A 22951-nucleotide genomic window follows, 5' to 3' on the forward strand; every position below is an offset into this window, starting at 1 on the left:
TAGTTTCACATACTCTAAATCAGCCACAGATATACACACTAGTCCAAGTTCCCCACAACTAAAATAAATCAAAAACACCTGATAAAAAATCAAGAATTAATATAATGTAAATTAAATACATATAGCCATTTTTCCTAATAACTTTAAATGGAGTAAGATCTACAAAAGTATTGAATCACTATGTTGTATATTTGAACTAATATACTGCAATTAAAATTTTTAAGCATATGTTCATGACCCTGTTTTATACTGAGTGTATCACTATTGCAAATAAAATAAATATTGATATAAATACATTTATGTGCATAAAATACACAAATCATATGAACAGTGTTTCAAGAAATAACAAGTTTTGGAAGCAAAATAAGTCCTTGCTTTGGCAATTTGACATGTGGTTCTTTTTTTTTTTTTTTAATCTCAGTTTTATTTATTTTACTTTACAATATTGTATTGGTTTTGCCATACATTTACATGAATCCACCATGGGTGTACATGTGTTCCCCATCCTGAACCCCCCTCCCACCTCCCTCCCCATCCCATCACTCTGGGTCATCCCAGTGCACCAGCCCCGAGCACCCTGAATCATGCATCGAACCTGGACTGCCGATTCATTTCACATGTGATAATTTACATGTTTCAATGCCATTCTCCCATATCATCCCACCCTCGCCCTCTCCCACAGAGTCCAAAAGACTGTTCTTTCTATACATCTATGTCTCTTTTGCTGTCTCGCATACAGGGTTATCATTACCATCTTTCTAAATTCCATATATATGCTGTATTGGTGTTTTTCTTTCTGGCTTACTTCACTCTGTATAATAGGCTCCAGTTTCATCTACCTCATTAGAACTGATTCAAATGTATTCTTTTTAATGGCTGAGTAATACTCCATGTGTATATGTACCACAGCTTTCTTATCCATTCGTCTGCTGATTGACATCTAGGCTGCTTCCATGTCCTGGCTATTATAAACAGTGCTGTGATGAACACTGGGGTACATGTGTCTCTTTCAAGTCTGGTTTCCTCGGTGTATATGCCCAGCAGTGGGATTGCTGGGTCATATAGCAGTTCTATTTCCAGTTTTTTAAGCAATCTCCACACTGTTCAACATAGTGGCTATACTAGTTTGCATTCCCACCAACAGTGTAAGAGGGTTCCCTTTTCTCCACACCCTCTCCAGCATTTATTGCCTGTAGACTTTTGGATCGCAGCCATTCTGACTGGCGTGAAATGGAACCTCATTGTGGTTTTGATTTGCATTTCTCTGATAATGAGTGATGTTGAGCATCTTTTCATGTTTGTTAGCTATCTGTATGTCTTCTTTGGAGAAATGTCTGTTTAGTTGTTTGGCCCACTTTTTGATTGGGTCATTTATTTTTCTGGAATTGAGCTGCAGGAGCTGCTTGTATATTTTTGAGATTAATTCTTTGTCTGTTGCTTCGTTTGCTATTATTTTCTTCCATTCTGAAGGCTGCCTTTTCACCTTGCTTATAGTTTCCTTTGTTGTGCAGAAGCTTTTAATTGTAATTAGATCTCATTTGTTTATTTTTGCTTTTATTTCCAATATTCTGGGAGGTGGGTCATAGAGGATCCTGCTGTGGTTTATGTTGGAGAGTGTTTTGCCTATGTTTTCCTCTAGGAGTTTTATAGTTTCTGGTCTTACATTCAGATCTTTAATCCATTTTGAGTTTATTTTTGTGTATGGTGTTAGAAAGTGTTCTAGTTTCATTCTTTTACAAGTGGTTGACCAGTTTTCCCAGCACCACTTGTTAAAGAGATTGTCTTTAATCCATTGTATATTCTTGCCTCCTTTGTCAAAGATAAGGTGTCCATAGGTGCATGGATTTATCTCTGGGCTTTCTATTTTGTTCCATTGATCTATACTTCTGTCTTTGTGCCAGTACCATACTGTCTTGATAACTGTGGCTTGTAGTAGAGCCTGAAGTCAGGTAGGTTGATTCCTCCAGTTCCATTCTTCTTCTCAAGATTGCTTTTGCTATTCGAGGTTTTTTGTATTTCCATACAAATTGTGAAATTATTTGTTCTAGCTCTGTGAAAAATACCGTTGGTAGCTTGATAGGGATTGCACTGAATCTATAAATTGCTTTGGGTAGTATACTCATTTTCACTATATTGATTCTTCCAATCCATGAACATAGTATATTTCTCCATCCATTAGTGTCCTCTCTGATTTCTTTTACCAGTGTTTTATGCTGCTGCTGCTGCCACTGAGTTGCTCAGTTGTGTCCGACTCTGTGCGACCCCAAGACGGCAGCCCACCAGGCTCCCCCGTCCATGGGATTCTCCAGGCAAGAGTACTGGAGTGGGGTGCCATTGCCTTCTCCGACCAGTGTTTTATAGTTTTCTATATATAGGTCTTTTGTTTCTTTAGGTAGATATATTCCTAAGTATTTTATTCTTTTCGTTGCAACGGTGAATGGAATTTTTTCCTTAATTTCTCTTTCTGTTTTCTCATTGTTAGTGTATAGGAATGCAAAAGATTTCTGTGTGTTGATTTTATATCCTGCAACTTTACTATATTCTTTGATTAGCTCTAGTAATTTTCTGGTGGAGTCTTTAGGGTTTTCTATGTAGAGGATCATGTCATCTGCAAACAGTGAGAGTTTTACTTCTTCTTTTCCAAACTGGATTCCTTTTATTTCTTTTTCTGCTCTGATTGCTGTGCCCAAAACTTCCAAAACTATGTTGAATAGTAGTGGTGAGAGTGGGCACCCTTGTCTTGTTCCTGACTTTAGGGGAAATGCTTTCAATTTTTCACCGTTGAAGATAATGGGTTTGCTGTGGGTTTGTCATATATAGCTTTTATTACATTGAGGTGTGTGTGTGAAGTCGCTCAGTTGTGTCCGACTCTTTGCGACCCCGTGGACTGTAGCCTACCAGGCTTCTCTGTCCATGGGATTCTCCAGGCAAGAATTCTGGAGTGGGTTACCATTTCCTTCTCCAGGGGATCTTCCCAACCCAGGGATCGAACCCGGGTCTCCTGCATTGGAGGCAGACGCTTTTACCTCTGAGCCACCAGGGAAGCCCTATTATGTTGAGGTATATTCCTTCTATTCCTGCTTTCTGGAAGGTTTTTTATCATAAATGGATGCTGAATTTTGTCAAAGGCTTTCTCTGCATCTATTGAGATAATCACATGGTTTTTATTTTTCAATTTGTTAATGTGGTGTATTACATTGATTGATTTGTGGATATTGAAGAATCCTTGCATCCCTGGGATAAGCCCACTTGGTCATGATGTATGATCTTTTTAATATGTTGTTGGATTCTGTTTGCTAGAATTTTGTTAAGGATTTTTGCATCTATGTTCATCAGTGATACTTGCCTGTAGTTTTCTTTTTTTGTGGCATCTTTGTCAGGTTTTGGTATTAGGGTGATGGTGGCCTCATAGACGGAGAAGGCAATGGCACCCCACTCCAGTACTCTTGCCTGGAAAATCCCATGGACGGAGGAGCCTGGAAGGCTGCAGTCCATGGGGTCGCTAAGAGTCGGACACGACTGAGCGACTTCCCTTTCACTTTTCACTTTCATGCATTGGAGAAGGAAATGGCAACCCACTCCAGTGTTTTTGCCTGGAGAATCCCAGGGACGGGGGAGCCTGATGGGCTTCCGTCTATCGGGTCGCACAGAATCGGACACGACTGAAGCGACTTAGCAGCAGCAGCAGCAGGCCTCTGCAATTTTCTGGAAGAGTTTGAGTAGGATAGGTGTTAGCTCTTCTCTAAATTTTCGGTAGAATTCAGCTGTGAAGCTGTCTGGTCCTGGGCTTTTATTTGTTGGAAGATTTCTGATTACAGTTTCAATTTCTGTGCTTGTGATGGGTCATTAAGATTTTCTATTTCTTCATGGTTCAGTTTTGGAAAGTTGTACTTTTCTAAGAATTTGTCTGTTTCTTCCAAGTTGTCCAGTTTATTTGCATATAGTTGCTGATATTAATCTCTTATGATCCTTTGTATTTCTGTGTTGTCTGTTGTGATCTCTCCATTTTCATTTCTAATTTTGTTGATTTGATTTTTCTCCCTTTGTTTCTTGATGAGTATGGCTAATGGTCTGTCAGTTTTATTTATCTTCTCAAAGAACCAGCTTTTGGCTTTGTTGATTTTTGCTATGGTCTCTTTTGTTTCTTTTGCATTTATTTATGCCCTAATTTTTTAAGATTTCTTTCCTTCTACTAACCCTGGGGTTTTTCATTTCTTCCTTTTCTAGTTGCTTTAGGTGTAGAGTTAGATTATTTATTTGACTTTTTTCTTGTTTCTTGAGGTAAGCCTGTATTGCTATGAATCTTCCCCCTAGCACTGTTTTCACAGTGTCCCATAGGTTTTGGGTTATTGTGTTTTCATTTTCATTTGTTTCTATGCAGATTTTAATTTCTTTTTTGATTTCTTCTGTGATTTGTTGGTTATTCAGCAGCGTGTTGTTCAGCCTCCATATGTTGGAATTTTTAATAGTTTTTCTCCTGTAATTGACATCTAATCTTACTGCATTGTGGTCAGAAAAGATGCTTGGAATGATTTCAATTTTTTTGAATTTACCAAGGCTAGATTTATGGCCTAGGATGTGATCTATTCTGGACAGGGTTCCCTGTGCACTTGAGAAAAAGGTGAAATTCATTGTTTTGGAGTGAAATGTCCTATAGATATCAATTAGTTCTAACTAGTCTCCTGTATCATTTAATGTTTGTGTTTCCTTGTTAGTTTTCTGTTTAGTTGATCTATCCATAGGTGTGAGTGGGATATTAAAGTCTCCCGCTATTATTGTGTTATTGTTAATTTCCCCTTTCATACTTGTTAGCATTTGCCTTACATATTGCGGTGCTCCTATGTTGGGTGCATATATATTTATAATTGTTATATCCTCTTCTTGGATTGATCCTTTGATCATTATGTAGTGTCCATCTTTGTCTCTTTTCACAGCCTTTATTTTAAAGTCTATTTTATCTGATATGAGTATTGCTACTCCTGCTTTCTTTTGGTCTCCATTTGCGTGAAATATCTTCTTCCAGCCCTTCACTTTCAGTCTGTATGTGTCCCTTGTTTCAAGGTGGGTCTCTTGTAGACAACATATATAGGGGTCTTGTTTTTGTATCCATTCAGCCAGTCTTTGTCTTTTGGTTGGGGCATTCAACCCATTTACATTTAAGGTAATTATTGATAAGTATGATCTTGTTGCCATTTACTTTATTGTTTTGGGTTTGAGTTTATACACCCTTTCTGTGTTTCCTGTCTAGAGAAGATCCTTTAGCATTTGTTGGAGAGCTGATTTGGTGGTGCTGAATTCTCTCAGTTTTTGCTTGTCTGTAAAGTTTTTGATTTCTCCTTCATTTTTGAATGAGATCCTTGTTGGGTACAGTAATCTGGGCTGTAGGTTATTTTCTTTCATCATTTTAATTATGTCCTGCCATTCCCTTCTGGCCTGAAGAGTTTCTATTGAAAGATCAGCTGTTATCCTTATGGGAATCCCCTTGTGTGTTATTTGTTGTTTTTCCCTTGCTGCTTTTAATATTTGTTCTTTGTGTTTGATCTTTGTTAATTTGATTAATATGTGTCTTAGGGTGTTTTGACTTGGGTTTATCCTGTTTGGGACTCTCTGGGTTTCTTGGACTTGGATGATTATTTCCTTTCCCATTTTAGGGAAGTTTTCAACTATTATCTCCTCAAGTATTTTCTCATGGTCTTTCTTTTTGTCTTCTGGGACTCCTATGATTCGAATGTTGGAGTCTTTAACATTGTCCCAGAGGTCTCTGAGGTTGTCCTCATTTCTTTTAATTATTTTTTCTTTTTCCCTCTCTGTTTCATTTATTTCTACCATTCTATCTTCTACCTCACTTATCCTGTCTTCTGCCTCCGTTATTCTACTGTTCCCTCCAGAGTGTTTTTTATCTCATTTATTGCATTATTCATTATATATTGACTCTTTTTCATTTCTTCTAGGTCCTTGTTAAACCTTTCTTGCATCTTCTCGATCCTTGTCTCCAGGCTATTTATCTGTAACTCCAGTTTGTTTTCAAGGTTTTGGATCATTTTTACTATCATTATTCGGAATTCTTTATTGACATATGGTTCTTTGTGGTACTGTTAGTTGTTTGAATGTTATTTTATTCAAAAAAACCAATAACAATTTACTGGTGGTTTCTTGTGTTTGATTAGTCACTGTAGGCTACAGTTCTTTATAAACACAACTAAACTTCATATTTTTCATATATTAAACAAATTTTCAAGATATTCATAATAATAATAATATAGCATATAAAGACTGCTAGAAATATTTTAAGAACAACTTATGACTTAAGGAATTCTCCAGAGTTTCTAAGAATTACAGTTTCTCATTCCTGAATCCCAAAGATTAATATTTGGGGGGAATTTGGAAACACTACTTGGGTTAAAAAGTTGACTAAGAGAGTTTAGAAAAGAGAAACAAACACGGGAAAAAAATTTTTTTAAGTGTTACTGGTGTTTTGACAAAATTCTATGTCAGGTACAGTGAAGGAGCAAAGACAAATGATACAGACCAAATCAACCTATAGAAGTATGGAGGACAGTTCATAAAAAATATGATGAGCACTTGAATTGTGTTACGAAGACAAAAAAAAAAAAAAAAACTATTTTCCAGGTACAGTAGCATGCATGCTTATTCACTCAGTCATGTCCAACTCTTTGTGATCCAGGGGCTGTAGTCTGCCAGGCTCCTCTGTCCATGGGATTCTCCAGGCAAGAATACTGACTGGGTAGCCATTTCTTTCTCCAGGGGATCTTCCTGGCCCATGGGTCCAATCCAGGTCTCCTACACTGCAGGCAGATTCTTCACCATCTGAGCTACCAGGAAAGACCAGGTGGAGTGAGGTATAAAGCTGGTGTCAGATAAAATACAAACATAAGGAAGAATTTGTGTAAAGGCTAACATCATGAATCATCATGGGATGTTCAGCAAAAATTTAGTAAATTTAGTGAGGAAGGTGGGAAATTTTATAAGAGATGGTTGGGAGGAGCAAACAGGGATTAACTTATGAAGAGCCTCCTAAAGAACGGGAAAGTCTGTCAAGACTTAAGTAGTCAATTGACGTGATTGAACTTATAGTTTAGAAACAGCCCTCTGGAGGACACTAGGAGAAGAATTTCAAAGAGAGGAGACTAGAGACTGGGGCAATCGAACTCAGTTAGGCACATTCCCTAAACAACCCAATTCTACATGTTGTTAAAGACCCATACATATCTGACCATTGTTTAGTGAAAACCTATAAAAGGAGTTGGAAATGGAAGCTGAGTATTAAGTTATAAACATTAAAAAAAATGGTAATAAAATTTTAAAAGAGAGAGAAAATGATGATACTGAATGCACCAAGAACTGGAAACTGTAATAAACTCAACTCTTGCTAAGGTACCCTCCCCCTCAAAAAAGATAATTATATCTTTCCTATTCTTTTCATATAACCACTTAAAAGAAAATTTCCTTTGGATAGTAAATCAAATTTTTAAGAAGGGCAATTCCTTTAAAAAAAGAGATACATAGTTACCCTGTCACTGATCCTCCTGAAGACTCTAGACACACCTTATTCATTATGTAAACTCTCATTACTCCCCTGATCCAGATTAATCTACAGTTTAAAATGTAGAATCAATAGAATTATTTTCAGTTGTCTATAAGTAACAAATTGTTTTCATTGCTATTTTTTTTTTCAGATTATATTTAGGGAGAGCTATTTATTAGAGGAACAGCTATGAATCATAATCAGGCTGAAAGCTTTCATGTCTCCCTCCCCCCATATCCCATTCTATTGATAGTGTTATGTAGATTTTGTAAACAATTAAATATGTTCACATGCAAACAATTTTGGTTTAATCATGAACAACAATAAAGTAGTTCACACACTTCTTTTATGTTCTCCATGCTCCTTTTAAAAGCATACTAGTATATCCTATTACGCATTCTAAAGCTGTTATACATAAGTGAATGTTCTTTTCAAAATTCTTTTGACATGCTATTGGACTAGCTCCAGAAAAAGAATTAACACTTTTGGGGAATCTTACTGCATCTCTTTTAGTAGCCAAATAAGAAGCTGGTGGGGGAGTAAAGCCAAAGATGAAAATAAATGCATTATTCATTTTTATTCATTTTTAACATAGGTTTTCTATTATTCTTCATTGTAATAGCTGTAGAAATAATTTTACTGTTAACACTGAATTTCTGAAGTGGTGTTGTATAAATCATTTTTTCAAAGAAGAAGGTTAAAAAGATTTCCTGCTTACCATCAGTGCACAAAATTTAAAAAGTGACAATCTTCACATACAATATGCTTCCAGTGAGCATGCTCTTATGCATAAAAAAGGAAACAAAGCATTTCAGGATTGTATTTGTAAAAGGATTATTTTTAAAAAGAAAGCACAGAGCAAGTTTCACAGCAGAAAAACACGACAGGCTCTCCAATAGTCAAAATCAGCACTGACTTTTTTTTAAGGCAACATTTAAAACAGAACATCTGTGTTATTTACATAATATCAACAAAAAGAAGCACAAAGGTAGACTTAAGACAGCTAAAAACCCAGCTCCTATGCTTCTAAATATTTTTATTTTTGTCTAATAGTCATCTGAACAAAGATGCTATTATTCTGCTAAGGTAAACATGTCTTAAAAATTGTCTCATGTTTTCATGATGCTAACTAGTCCAGCTTGTTCATATGTCTTGCTTAATGCAACTAGATACTATGAATGCAATTCAGTTATCAAAGATACAAAATACAACTCAAGTGAAGGGAAATGCCAGGATCTTTAATACAGAATAATAAATTATTCTCATGCACTGCTTTCATCTTTCCACTCAACATCCAAATGTTGCAATCCATCCTAGTTTTCTCGTACACCACACCACCAAAAATTTGTACTGAGCAATAAGTGTGAGAATACAGAAACTAGTAGGGTAGAAGGGGAGTGTGAAAGAAAGGTGATGTAAAAATGGAGAAGCTGACAAGGAGAAGTAAAAACAGGTTTCATCTCCCTTGAATTTAGTTATCAATTCTTCACAAATGTCTCCAGAGAGCTCACCCAGTATTTCTAGACCAGATGGAAAGAACAGTATGGTACAGAATTCTCTATCCCTAGACCCAGCTGTCACAAGGAATGGAGAGGCAATCCTGTTAGGAACTAACAGTTAGCATTATATTCCATGTGGGCTGTACCATTCATTCATATATTGGCTGACTTTTAGATAGTGATTTTTTTCCTTTTGCTGGTTTCCCATGTGAGTGCCTCTCAAATTTCTGTATCAATCTTTGACCTTCTTCCAAAGACCAATCATGCATTTCCAGGCCCTGCCAGTGATGTCCTTGAGACCCCTGACTGAACATCTCTGCAAACTAAACCAATTTTCCCCTACCTTGAGGAAAAAAGTTTCACCCCTTGACTTTTTCCTTGTGGGTGGCATGTTGTCATTCTCTCAATCTTTTAAGCTTTAAATTCCAAAGTGATTATTAAAGTTTCCCTCTCTCCCTGCCATCATATCAAGGTATTGCTAACTTAAAGTCTGACAGCAAAATATTTATCAAAAGTATATCTCCTTTTCCAATTCCACTCTAATCCATCCCAAAGTTTAGATTATCAAGTACTTGCTCTTAATTTCTTGCAAATACCTAACAGGTCTCCTTACTTTTAATCTCTTAACCCCCATTTCATTCTATCTACTACTTCCAAAATTAACATTCCTACAACACAACTGTGATCCTGCCACTTCAATGCTCAAAAATCTTCAGGGGCTTCACCCTGACTATTGAAAATATCTAAAATCCTTTGACCTAATCATCAAAGGGTTTCATGATCCCACCTCAATATAACTTTCAAAATGACAACATATAATCTCTTTCACATACTCTTATATTCAAACCACTGGACTACATGTTATTAAGTGAAATATACATGAGCTTTCATGCTTTGTGCCTTTGCTCACATTGTTTCCTCCACTAATCCTTCCTCCCAGCACACTCTGTAATAGGTACTAAGTCAAACAATAGGATACAAAAGTGAATAACAGATTTTATATATATCTAAGTTTCTCTTGGAGAAAGAAAAAGCATGAGCTTTGGAGTTACATAGGACTAGAATCTGAATTTAGATTTTGCAATTACTAGCCATGTGACCTTTTGCCGAGTGACGTCTCCACTCTCCCACACCATCACGCTGTGTCACCAGATGATTTCAGGCAAGGAGCATCAATGTTAATGAGCTGTTAGACAGCTTAAGACACTCATAGAACCAGATAGGTATATTTCTATCTTAGATAAACAAACAATTTGGCTTCCTCTTCAAATCTATATTCTTTGATTAGTTTCAAAACTTACTTCATGATGGATGAGCACTGCTCAATTGTACTAGTTTCTACTTCAAGATAATTTTTACTTTGGTAGGAAAGAGACAAATTTAGATTTTGCCACATTGTAAAAACTGAGCTAACTAATGCCATGTTCCTAATCTATTCCAGTAACATTTCAACATCCTTTATAGTTTGGCTCATGGACTCATAACAGCCTTTAATTCAAGCCTGTATATGGAAAATGACCTCCAAAAATTGGGTTATTTATACAGTGTTTAGGGCTTCCTTGGTGGCTCAGCTGATAAAGAATCCGCCTGCAGTGAGGGAGACCTGGGTTTGATCCCTGGGTTGGGAAGATCCCCTGGAAAAGGGAACGACTACCCACTCCAGTATTCTGGCCTGGAGAATTCCATGGACTATATAGTTCATGGGGTCACAAAGAGTCAGACACAACTGAGCAACTTTCACTTTCACTTTCATAATCTGAGAGCTTCAGTCTTAATTCCAGAAGCAGTCAGTGCTAAAACAAAGTGGAAGAGAATAGTTGGGAAATCCTTGCTTAGAAGACAAATTAAAGCTGAAGTCACAGTTTTTGGAAATTTGAAGCTGGAAGTCACAGTTTTTGGAAATTTGTTTACATATAACTGTACCTCTGAAGGAAAGTTGGGAATATAAGAAAAAGGGCTTGACATAAAGCAGACTTATGACTCATCAACTTATTCAGTAGAAGCTGGAAAAAGCAGAAAACTACCTTAGAAACCAAAAACGAAGTATTATTTTGACCTTTATTTATATCTAAGTTAGAAGTTCTTTTACTTAGACATGTACCTGAATTTGGACTACATTTATTTGTAGGATTCTGGCTGTCTAGACTCAATCTCTTCCTTCTTTTGATAATAGCACCTCATTTAATCCCAGAGAATTCCATCTTCCCTATTGTATGCATTCTTACTATAAATCAGCATGCCCTGGCTTCCTCCTAAACAGGGATGGGCAATGATCCAAGCAAGGCCAGTGAGACTCTCCAAAATTTAAATCTGAAGTAGAATGGCTTAAGAATGAAAAGATAAAGTTCCAGAACTGGAGCTCTACCAAGACCACGCGAGGACCCTACTGCTTAGACACCCATTGCTGCCTCAAGCTGGTCTGTAGCCCCTTCTGGAAGACACTCAAAGACATACCATTCAAATTTTTTTCTGCTTCCTTAACTGGAATTGGTTTCTATGGCTGGCAACCTAGGAACTCCTGAGGTGGAGGTGAAGCCATTCTGCCCTAACTTTGTGCCTGGTCTTCCTCACTGAAAGATAACAAATACTTTAAATGAAGTTATCCTGTACTAGAAGATTTTTTTTATGGCTCTGTTACAGAAGTATCTAGAATAATTTTATCAAACATATAGAACTTAAACAAGCAGGTTTTTGTTTTTGTTTTGTTTTTTGCTTACCTACTCTTTCCCATTTTTACCTGAATTCACTTTGTTCCCTGTGTTCCCTGCCATATTTCCCCATTTCTCAATTTTCTTAAGGTTAGCTACACTGATTTGTTTGTGCATTTGCTTTCCCAAACAATTACATAATTTAAGTGGTTCATATTCCACTTTTGCTGATTATTTTCTTAGTATTTTCAACACCATTGCCCTTTATTCCAATACCTCTTCCCAAAAATGTAGTATTATGTTAGGAGTAATCTATCAAAAAATTAATTGTTAAAGGTATGATACTGGCCCTTGTTCTACCAGGTCTATTCTATGAAATAATTGCCACAAGAAGATCTAAATTTGTTATTAGACTATACAATAAACAGAAGTTTAGAAATCTGAAGAAAATGTAGTAATCACGTACTCAAATCCTATTATTTTAGGGATAAGAGATCTCCACTTCTTTACTTTTGTTTTTATATTTCTTCTTTCATTAAAAGGTGGTTCAAGGAAGAAAATAACAAATATGTTTGGCAATCCTTCTTAAAGAAGAATAAAATAGAAATAATTTGACATCCTTACATCAGTGACATATTAATCCCTCAGTAACACCTTACAGTTATCTTCAGTTCATCCTTTCTTTACATCTTCTACTTAACAAGACCACTGCAAAGATTAAGTGAAAGCAATTCTTAAGCTATAAAATACTACATGAATCAAGATGTTAATATTGTTATTATTTGTCCTCTCCCTTCTTTTCCACCAACCTAGCCATCAAAGCCATCATCACAAACCAATGAAATTCCCTGCCTCCATTTCATCCCCATTCTAATCATCATAGACAACTTTGTATACTAATATTTCAGTTCATCCAAATTCTTAAGAGAAATGACACCAATATTACAACTAATCTTTCACAGAGCAGAAAACCAGGAAATACTCCAAATGTTTTTTGAGACCAGGATAACATTAATACCAAAACCACACAAAGACATTTTAATTTTCCAAAATGAAGAAAGCAAAATTAAAGGCAAATCCTAGTCATGAACATGAATGCAAGACTCTTGAACTCAGGAAATATCAGGACATTAAATCCTATAGAATAAAAGGGATGATTAAGTAGGGTCTATTCTAGTAATGCAATGTAATTTACCACAGTAATAGTATGATGGAGAAAAATTATATAATCATCTCAATAGATGCAGGAACAGCACTCTATAAAATTCAGTACCAATTCAAGAGTTTAAAATAATGCACTTTGGCAAACTAGCAATAAAATGGTATTGTCTTAGATTAAAAAATGTTTCTATTTAAAAAAAAAATTAAAGCATTTAGAAGTTAGGAGAGTGGTAATCCTCAGGAATAGTCAGTGGAAATGAGTAAGGGAAGAGCTTCAGCGGGGCTGATTTCTTGATCTGAGTGCTTATGACACAAATGTGTTAAGTTTATGAGAAAAAAAAAAAAAACCTACAGCAATCATTATACTTATTTGTAAGTGAAGTAATGAAAGCTTTCTTCTTGAGACTAGAAACTAAATAAGGATGCCGCTAACACCATTGCTTTTCAACAATTTAAAGGAAGTCCTAGCCAGTGCAATAGAGAAGAAAGAGAAATAAAGGACTAAGTAATGAAAAGGAAGAAATAAAACTGCTGTTATGATGCAGAATACCCAAAGGAATACAGATAAACTGATAATACAAATAAGAATATTTAAGGAATCTCCACACTGTTCTCCATAGTGGCTGTACTAGTTTGCATTCCCACCAACAGTGTAAGAGGGTTCCCTTTTCTCCACACCCTCTCCAGCATTTATTATTTGTAGACTTTTGGATCGCAGCCATTCTGACTGGTGTGAAATGGTACCTCATAGTGGTTTTGATTTGCATTTCTCTGATAATGAGTGATGTTGAGCATCTTTTCATGTGTTTGTTAGCCATCTGTATGTCTTCTTTGGAGAAATGTCTATTTAGTTCTTTGGCCCATTTTTTGATTGGGTCGTTTATTTTTCTGGAGTTGAGCTGTAGGAGTTGCTTGTATGTTTTTGAGATTAGTTGTTTGTCGGTTGCTTCATTTGCTATTATTTTCTCCCATTCTGAAGGCTGTCTTTTCACCTTGCTAATAGTTTCCTTTGATGTGCAGAAGCTTTTAAGGTTAATTAGGTCCCATTTGTTTATTTTTGCTTTTATTTCCAATATTCTGGGAGGTGGGTCATAGAGGATCCTGCTGTGGTTTATGTCGGAGAGTGTTTTGCCTATGTTCTCCTCTAGGAGTTTTATAGTTTCTGGTCTTACGTTGAGATCTTTAATCCATTTTGAGTTTATTTTTGTGTATGGTGTTAGAAAGTGGTCTAGTTTCATTCTTTTACAAGTGGTTGACCAGATTTCCCAGCACCACTTGTTAAAGAGATTGTCTTTAATCCATTGTATATTCTTGCCTCCTTTGTCAAAGATAAGGTGTCCATATGTGCGTGGATTTATCTCTGGGCTTTCTATTTTGTTCCATTGATCTATATTTCTGTCTTTGTGCCAGTACCATACTGTCTTGATAACTGTGGCTTTGTAGTAGAGCCTGAAGTCAGGTAGGTTGATTCCTCCAGTTCCATTCTTCTTTCTCAAGATCGCTTTGGCTATTTGAGGTTTTTTGTATTTCCATACAAATTGTGAAATTATTTGTTCTAGCTCTGTGAAGAATACTGTTGGTAGCTTGATAGGGATTGCGTTGATTCTATAAATTGCTTTGGGTAGTATACTCATTTTCACTATATTGATTCTTCCAATCCCTGAACATGGTATATTTCTCCATCTATTAGTGTCCTCTTTGATTTCTTTCACCAGTGTTTTATAGTTTTCTATATATAGGTCTTTAGTTTCTTTAGGTAGATATATTCCTAAGTATTTTATTCTTTCCGTTGCAATGGTGAATGGAATTGTTTCCTTAATTTCTCTTTCTGTTTTCTCATTATTAGTGTATAGGAATGCAAGGGATTTCTGTGTGTTGATTTTAAAACTGGAAATAGAACTGCCTTATGATCCAGCAATCCCACTGCTGGGCATACACACTGAGGAAACCAGAAGGGAAAGAGACACGTGTACCCCAATGTTCATCGCAGCACTGTTTATAATAGCCAGGACATGGAAGCAACCTAGATGTCCATCAGCAGATGAATGGATAAGAAAGCTGTGGTACATATACATAATGGAGTATTACTCAGCCATTAAAAAGAATACATTTGAATCAGTTCTAATGAGGTGGATGAAACTGGAGCCTATTATACAGAGTGAAGTAAGCCAGAAGGAAAAACATAAATACAGTATACTAACGCATATATATGGAATTTAGAAAGATGGTAACAATAACCCGGTGTACGAGACAGCAAAAGAGACACTGATGTATAGAACAGTCTTATGGACTCTGTGGGAGAGGGAGAGGGTGGGAAGATTTGGGAGAATGGCAATGAAACATGTAAAATATCATGTAGGAAACGAGTCGCCAGTCCAGGTTCGATGCATGATGCTGGATGCTTGGGGCTGGTGCACTGGGACGGCCCAGAGGGATGGTATGGGGAGGGAGGAGGGAGGAGGGTTCAGGATGGGGAACACATGTATACCTGTGGCGGATTCATTTTGATGTTTGGCAAAACTGGTACAATTATGTAAAGTTTGAAAATGAAATAAAATTAGAAAAAAAAAAAAAAGAATATTTAATCTGAGGTCAAATTTTTAAAAAATCAATTGTTTCTAGACACAGCAGCAAAAAAAGGATAGAAAATGTTTTAAATGATGACATTTATAATAAAATTTAAAATATAAAATACTTAGGAATAAAACATAAGAGATGTTCAAGATCTCTACAGAGAACACGATTTGAAATATTTATGTACATATCTATTAAATCATCACATGTACATCTTAAAAATCAAGCTTTACAACCTAAATATATACCATTTTTATTTGTCAGTTACACCTCAAGCAAGCTGGAAAAAATTAAAGAAGACTTAAACATTTAGAGAGACATACCATGCTCATGGAGTAAATATTGAAAATATGTCAACTTCTCAGTATTTTTCTATAGTTTCAACATAATTCCACAAAAACTCCAGAAGAGTTTTTGTGGAAATAAGCAAGATGATTATGAAATCAATATAGGAAAAAAAATCAAGAGAATCTTAAAGAGATGGGGAGAGGTATGTGATCAAACATGAACATAACTGCAGTAAATAAGATAATGTTGTATTGGCACAGGGATAAATACATGAATCAATGGAACAGAAGAGAGTTCAAAACAGGCCCACATATATGTTTTAAAAGTTAATTGCAGAATAGTATAAGTGGTACTAGTTCAATTGAATGTCAATATGAAGAAATGAAAACTGACATAAACCTCATATCATTTCTAAAAATCAATTCCTAATAAATAATAGCTGTAGCTATAACAGAATAACAAAACTTCTAAAAGTTAACTTAAGAGGGATAACTCATCACCTTGATGTACACAAAATGTCTTAAATTGGACACAAAAAGTGTTAAACACAAAGGGAAAGATTGATAAACTACTAATACTTAAAATTAACAACTCCTATTCATCAAAGGCAGCATTAATAAAGTGAAAAGACAAGTCACAGATAAGAAAAGATATAATTGCAAGAATGGTTAAAATTAAAAATGCTAATACCAAACAATGGTTAAAATAGCATTCATATATTTCTAGTTAGAGTGTAAATTTTGAACAGCCACTCTGGAAAAAGCGAAACAAATGCATACACTATTACCCAGCTATACCATTCCAATGTTTATATTAAACAAAAATATGTATGCATCCACTACCAACTGGAAGGATGTACAGGGGTGTCTCTGAGTACTAGGAATGTTCTATTTCTTATTCTGAATGATAGTTGCATTGGTTTTTCTTTGTAAATTCAAACAACTGTATACTTATGATGACCCCCATTTTCTATATTTTTGATATACTTCAGTTTTTTATATTACAGGAAAAATAAAATAAATAAAAATAAAATCAAGGAGGAAAAACACATACAGAGAAGAAAGAAAAACACATTCCTAAAAATTAGAAATGTTTACCTAGCAACACGCTATTTTTATTGGCACAAATTATCCAGTGATAAAAATAAGGGGTTGATATTTAGGCAAAGACAAAAATTTGATGTTTTGGTTAATCTATACATCCTTAGTAAAGGCAAACATGAAATTTCATTAGGCTTTCTGAAATAGTGAAAACAATTTCAAAAGATTCACATTGCTTTTGTGTATCCCTTGGCATTCACAAATCCAAGATTGAGAATCAATGTCTTAATCTGACATGAAATCAGATTACCAGCCAAAATATTCAGCAAATTATGCCTTTCTCCATAAACTATTTGTTAGGTTCATATTGAAAATTACCTCTTTAGGGAATATAATTATCAATCCTAAGTAAACACTTTAAAATAAAACCTTGAGGATCTTTTCCTCTATTCTTCCCAATGGTGGATATATTATAATCTGAAGTTTTTTTCATATAACTCCCAAAAATATCTTCCTTATTAGTATGCCTGTCAGGATTAAAATCTAGCTTAATCACATAAAAACTATGTGACCTTGGGAAAGTTTCTTAATGTATGCTTCAGTTTCCACATTTGGAAAATGGAGATGATGTTTGTAGTACCTACCTCACAGAGTTGTTGTGAGGACTAAATCACTTAGCACTGTGTCTAAATGTTAGGTAAATTATCATAATTATTTCCCCTCCTATTTGTTTTTAAGAATAAAGTATTATAATGCTGATCAGAACCATTGTGAGCATGAGGGAAATTATTGATATAAGAATTTCACTTTTGGGTGATTGGGTTGGGAGGTAACTTGCACTGGAGGACATTCAGATATCAGCATATGGAAACCTTCCCTTTAGAGTTATTCAGTTATTTCACAGAAGAATATACTGATCTCCTACCAGGAAAGTAACTGCCTAGGTAATGACATTCAAAGGAATTACAAGGTAGGTTCAATTGTTCTGATACAAACTTTCTATTTATACTCTTGTTTTCTGTCTCAAGACTCATCCCTGCCTTCAGCTAAACCTAATACCTCAAGTCCCTCAAATATTGAAGCATAGCCATTACTTTGAGTCTTCCTGAGTCTTTTCCTTTCCAGCTATACATACACATCTTCAACTGTCTACATATTGTTCACTCATTTTTAATGAATTCATTCATTCAAGAATGGTCTCTTTTTTATTAATTCATTCAAGAATGCTGTGATGATTAACCTTACCATGTCATGGTACACAGATGTGTCATCAAAGATTGTTCCAGATGTTTCTGTGAAGATTTTTTTAGATGATATTAGTATTTAATATAGACTTTGAGGAAAGCAGAATACTCTCCATAATGTGGGAGGGCCTCATCCAATCAGTTGAAGGCCTTAATAGAAAAGACTAACCTCTCAGGAAGAAGAGGGAATTTTGCCAGCAGACCAAATTTGGATTCAAACTGCAACTCTTCCCTAAGTCTCCAGCATGCTGGTCTATCCTGCAATTTTGGTCTAACCAAGCCTCCACAATCACCAATTCCTTAAAATAAATTTCTCTTCCTATATACATACATACATCTTGTCAGTTCTGTTTCTGTTGGAGAGAACACAGTTTTGCTCCAGGAACACAAATAGGACCCACTACTCAACTTTGTGACTCTCCCAGCCTAAAGTCACCTTTTTATGTTCACATAACTCTTTAAACTCTGCCTAAACCATACTGGCTATTTCAAATGCAGTCTGAACAGAGTGAGCGTGTGTGCATGCTCAGTCATGTCCAAATCTTTGTGACCTCATGGACTGCAGCCCGCCAGGCTCCTCTGTCCAAGGAATTTTCCAGGCAAGAATATTGGAGTGGGTTGCCATTTCCTTCTCCTGGGGATCTTCCCAATACAGGGATTGAACTTGTGGCTTTTGTGTCGCCTGCATTGGCAGGCAGATTCTTTACCACTAGTGCCACCTGAACACAATTTAGAATAAAATAAACTGAGATATTTCACGTCCCTAATTCTACCTATTTTGAAGTCAAAAAGCAGCCTAATTACATCACTACTCACATTGAGCTGACCACGATAAAATCCCATAAGCTTCCCATAAAAAATGTTGCCAAGCCATATCTCACCAATTCTTCATTTGTGCAACTGTTTCTTTGTGGCCTGTACACAATACCTCACATTTGCTCCTACTAAATTTTATCCTTGAAGTTTAATTTTTCATTGAATGCCTTCAAAATATTTTGAATCCTTATTCTCTCACTCAATGCATTTACAAAAACTCTCAGCTTCATATAATGAAATATTAGCCTTTCTAAAACTAAAAAAATACATAGCTGAGATCAAAGGAAATCTCTGACATTATCAATCTTTTTTTTTAAAGGCTTAATTCAAATAGCATTAGCATAAATACACTGCTATTGAAGTTCTCAGAGAGTATCTGATATGCAAGGAAGGCAGGATGCATGGTGCTCTAGTCAGACCTGATTTCAAGTGCTCCCTCTAAACTTAGAGATTGCAGCACATAGCACGCAGGATCCTAGATCCCTCACTATGGATCGAACCTGCTACTCCTGCAGTGAAAGCATAGGGTCTTAACCACCTAACTGCCAGGGATGTCCCAACATACAAGTTTTATAATTGGACAAATTGCTTATTCCTCAGAGTGCCAGTAAAATGGGGGGAAAAGTCATATCACAAGGTTGCTGTGAGAGTTAAAATACACATAAAGCCCTTAACACAATGTCTAATCTTAGCAGGTACTTGACATGGTGTGTTTTTATTTCTTTTTGTTGTTGTTTTTTGTTTGTTTGTTTGGCTGCACTGGGTCTTTGGGGCAGCATGTGGGCTTTCTCTAGTTTCAGAGCAGTCTCTAGAGCACACAGGCTCGGTAGGCATAGCACTCAAGCTTCTCTAGTTGCCCCTTGGTATGTGGGATCTCATTCCCCTACTGTGAATCAAACCCACATTCCCTGCCTTGGAGAGCAGATTCTTAACCACTGGACTACCAGGAAAGTCCTGACATATGTCTTCTTTGAAGCACATAGGGTGTACTCATAAATAGTTAGATCCATTCCTGCTTCACGTTCCCTTGGAAAGTAGGCCTATAACCTAAATCTCTTAGCCACTCATGGCATTAAAGTAGAAAGAGAGAAGATGGAAGGGAGGAAGGTAGCGAGGGAGGGAGGGTGCAGACGCAGATAGATGAATGACTTGAAGTTGCCGCAAAAAGTTGGAATAATGACAATGAATACTTTGGAATCTGAACATACATCCAGGGAAATAAGAGACTACTGTTAAAGGCTGCAAATTCTTTAGAAATACTGAATAGTTTAGAAAAAGACTTTCATTCAGTCTCTTGCCAAATGGCAACTTACAGCAGGAGAGGAATAAATGCAGTGATGTTTGGTATTTGGTTAAACATTTGGTTAAACATTTAAGCTGCATTTCAAAATGTTAGATTTGGCAAAATCTAAAATAAATTTTGACAAGTCCTTGACTTTTTACTTGCATGTATTAAAGGGAAAGCCAGCTTGTAGATTTGAATCATTTAGATTTTGACTCGTTAAAATGTATAGTGTTTTATCAAGCCACAAAAACTGCCCCAAATTGTTTAGTTTAACTCAGAAAAAAAAAAAAAAAATCTTACATAAATCACAACACTCAAACACTAAGTTGCTGAGCCTTGGAAGAAAAGATTAACTCAGAAAGCCCTCATGAAAGAAATTTTGAAGAAGTAATTAAAGGAGTGAAACAGCACTGAATACACAGAAAATGTAAAACCAAGTATGCAGACAGAAGTGGTATTACATAATAGCTGACAAGGACAAATCTCAGTTATTAGATTTTGGATTTAAAGATATTTTTCTAAAATGTCTGTGAGAAAAATAGGATCTTCAGAGCACTCATAATTAATGTCATTATGTATTTACTAAACAAAAGCTTACTGTGTGTCTCTATATGCAAGTCTCTCTATCAAATGCTGGGACCACAAGGAGATATCACCTCACACCTGTCAGAATGGCTATTAGCAAAAAGACAACAAATGACAGTTGCTGGCAAGGATGTGGAAACAAGGGAACCCTCTTGCACTGTTGGTGGGAATGTAAACTGCTGTAGCCACTATGCAAAAGAGTATGGAGGTTCCTCAAAAAATTAGAACTATCATATGATTTATCAATCCCACTTGTAAGTATTTTTCTGAAAACAAAGGCACTAGTTTGAAAAGATACATGCACCCCTATATTCACTGCAGCATTATTTAAAACAGCCAAGATATGGAAGCAACCTAATTGTCCAGAACTACGTAAATGGATTAAGAAATATGATATATAGTATACAATGGACTATTACTCAGCCATTTAAACAAAAAATGAAATCTTGCCATTTAAGACAATGTGGATGGACCTAGAGGCTATTAGGCCAAGTAAAATAAGTCAGACAGAGAAAGACAAATACCATATTTGTCTTCAAATACGAAGCCTTCATCTATATGTGGAAACTAAAAACCAAAACAAACAAACATAACAAAATAGAAACAGACTCAAAGATACAGAGAATAAGCTGGTGGTTCCTAGAGAGGAGGGAGATGGGAAGATGAGTGAAACAGAGTGAAGGAGATTAAGAGGTACAAACTTCTAGTTATAAAATAAATAAGTCACAGAGATATAATGTACAGCATAGGAAATACAGTAAATAATATTAAAATAACTTTATATGGTGACAGATGATAACAAGACTTATCATGGTGGTCATTTTGCAATGTATAAAAATACCAAATCATGATATTATACACCTAAAACTAGTATATTTAGTCAATTAAATAAAATACTGGGAAATATTCTGGACAAGACAGACATGTCTTCTGAAAGCATACTGTCTATAGAGAAAATAGATTTTTTAACTGAAAATATAAAATAATTACAAACTGCAATCTAAAGATGTAGGAAGCAGTCTTTTTTTAATCAGAGGATAATTGCTTTACAATGTTGGTTTTTGCCATATAACACTGTGCATCAATCACAATGATATATACATTCCTTCCCTGTTTATTATATATACACCTCCCTCTCTGCTCCCATCCCACCCCTCCAGATCATCACAGAGCACCAGGCTGGGCTCCCTGTGTTATATATAGCAGCTGCCCATTAGTTAAGAAGTACTCTATTGAAAAGCAGAGACATTACTTTGCCAACAAAGGTCCGTCTAGTCAAGGCTATGGTTTTTCCCGTGGTCATGTAGGGATGTGATAGTTGGACTGTGAAGAAAGCTGAGCGCCGAAGAATTGATGCTTTTGAACTGTGGTGTTGGAGAAGACTCTTGAGAGTCCCTTGGACTCCAAGGAGATCCAACCAGTCCATTCTAAAGGAGATCAGTCCTGGGATTTCTTTGGAACGAATGATGCTAAAGCTGAAACTCCAGTACTTAGGCCACCTCATGCGAAGAGTTGTCTCATTGGAAAAGACTCTGATGCTGGGAGGGATTGGGGGCAGGAGGAGAAGGGGATGACAGAGGATGAGATGGCTGGACGGCATCACTGACTCGATGGACGTGAGTCTCAGTGAACTGTGGGAGTTGGTGATGGACAGGGAGGCCTGGCGTGCTGTGATTCATGGGGTCGCAAAGAGTCGGACACGACTGAGCAACTGAACTGAACTGAACTCTTATTATACATAGCTTTTTTAATTGCAAGTTTAGGGCCATTAATAAAAAAAATAATAATATATTTTCAAATTCATAGAGAACTTGAAGCTCATCACATCCGGTTTTTAAATGCTTTGATCAGGAAAGGGGCAAAGGCAAAAGCCAAATCTGAACACAGGTTTCCTGATTGTATCCTACATCCATTCTTCATTCAACTTTCACTGAGCATCAGCTATGATTAGGCTGTATGCTAAGTGCTGCAGAGGAGGCAAAAATTAAAGCCATCACTTCCCAACTCTCAAACTGCTGACAGACAGAAGGGAGATAAGCTTGCAAACAAATAACTGCCAAAAGATAAATGATATAAAAGAAGTTTGCACAAAATTCTGGGGCACCAAGAAGGGAAACCCTAACTCTGCTTAGGAAGATAATGGATGGCTTCACTTTAGCCAAATGATATGGAAGGAATAAGATTTGTCCAGAAAGACAAAAAGAAGAGCAACATTTCAGAAAGAGTAAAGTAAAAGTGCAAATGTGAAAAAACACTGTTCAAAAA

At 36.1% G+C, this 22951-nt stretch overlaps 1 protein-coding gene and 1 non-coding gene across 5 annotated transcripts in view; both read right to left on the minus strand.

Moving 5' to 3' along the window:
• The window catches only part of ANKS1B (ankyrin repeat and sterile alpha motif domain containing 1B), a 1158555-nt gene that overhangs the window by 1031759 nt on the left and 103845 nt on the right, over positions 1–22951 (minus strand). The gene's annotated exons all lie outside the window — the stretch shown is intronic.
• On the minus strand, positions 2972–3043 carry TRNAW-CCA (transfer RNA tryptophan (anticodon CCA)). Its single transcript has one exon. It is a non-coding gene; the product is annotated as a tRNA-Trp (tRNA).

The sequence above is a fragment of the Bos taurus genome, chromosome 5 (genome assembly GCF_002263795.3).
Source record: "Bos taurus isolate L1 Dominette 01449 registration number 42190680 breed Hereford chromosome 5, ARS-UCD2.0, whole genome shotgun sequence".
Lineage (NCBI taxonomy): Eukaryota > Metazoa > Chordata > Mammalia > Artiodactyla > Bovidae > Bos > Bos taurus.